Below are 960 nucleotides of genomic sequence, written 5' to 3' on the forward strand. Positions count from 1 at the left end.
CCAAACATAATAGAGAACTGAAATGGATAAATATGTTACAACATATTATATACTGTATATGGGACCTCTAGAATGATAAGAAATGCAAAAAAAAATCACTGTTAATAAGTCATTCTGGAATTACCCACCTTAAAAAATCAAATCGCCCCCCTGTGGGATGTGTGCCCACATTGGGAACCACTGCACTAGAGCCATCACATCCTTAGTCCCCAGCAAGTTTCACCAAGAATGTCCTCTACTCACCAGTGACACCCAGCAAAAGGATCTGATGGATTTAGATATTTCCCATCTCCTTGTTGTGCTCAAGTTCTGGTTTATAGGTGTTTTATTTGTTCCTTCTGTGCTTTGTATACTTTTTAAAATATGGGGAGAGATTTGTATTTAGATGCCACTGTTCTTGTGGGACAATCAGATATTTTTATTCTAAAAAAGCCCAGAGGAGCCTTGTCCAAAGAGAGAGGCCTAGACCCTGGTCCCTCTAGCACTGGGGACGGTTATGGCAAAGATCCTTCTTTGCTCTCCTCTCCCCTGCTCTCCTCACCCCGGTAACAGCTCACCACACATGTTACAACATATTATATACTGTATATGGGACCTCTAGAATGATAAGAAATGCAAAAAAAAATCACTGTTAATAAGTCATTCTGGAATTACCCACCTTAAAAAATCAAATCGCCCCCCTGTGGGATGTGTGCCCACATTGGGAACCACTGCACTAGAGCCATCACATCCTTAGTCCCCAGCAAGTTTCACCAAGAATGTCCTCTACTCACCAGTGACACCCAGCAAAAGGATCTGATGGATTTAGATATTTCCCATCTCCTTGTTGTGCTCAAGTTCTGGTTTATAGGTGTTTTATTTGTTCCTTCTGTGCTTTGTATACTTTTTAAAATATGGGGAGAGATTTGTATTTAGATGCCACTGTTCTTGTGGGACAATCAGATATTTTTATTCTAAAAA

This window comes from Myotis davidii, unplaced genomic scaffold (assembly GCF_000327345.1).
Source record: "Myotis davidii unplaced genomic scaffold, ASM32734v1 scaffold1534, whole genome shotgun sequence".
Lineage (NCBI taxonomy): Eukaryota > Metazoa > Chordata > Mammalia > Chiroptera > Vespertilionidae > Myotis > Myotis davidii.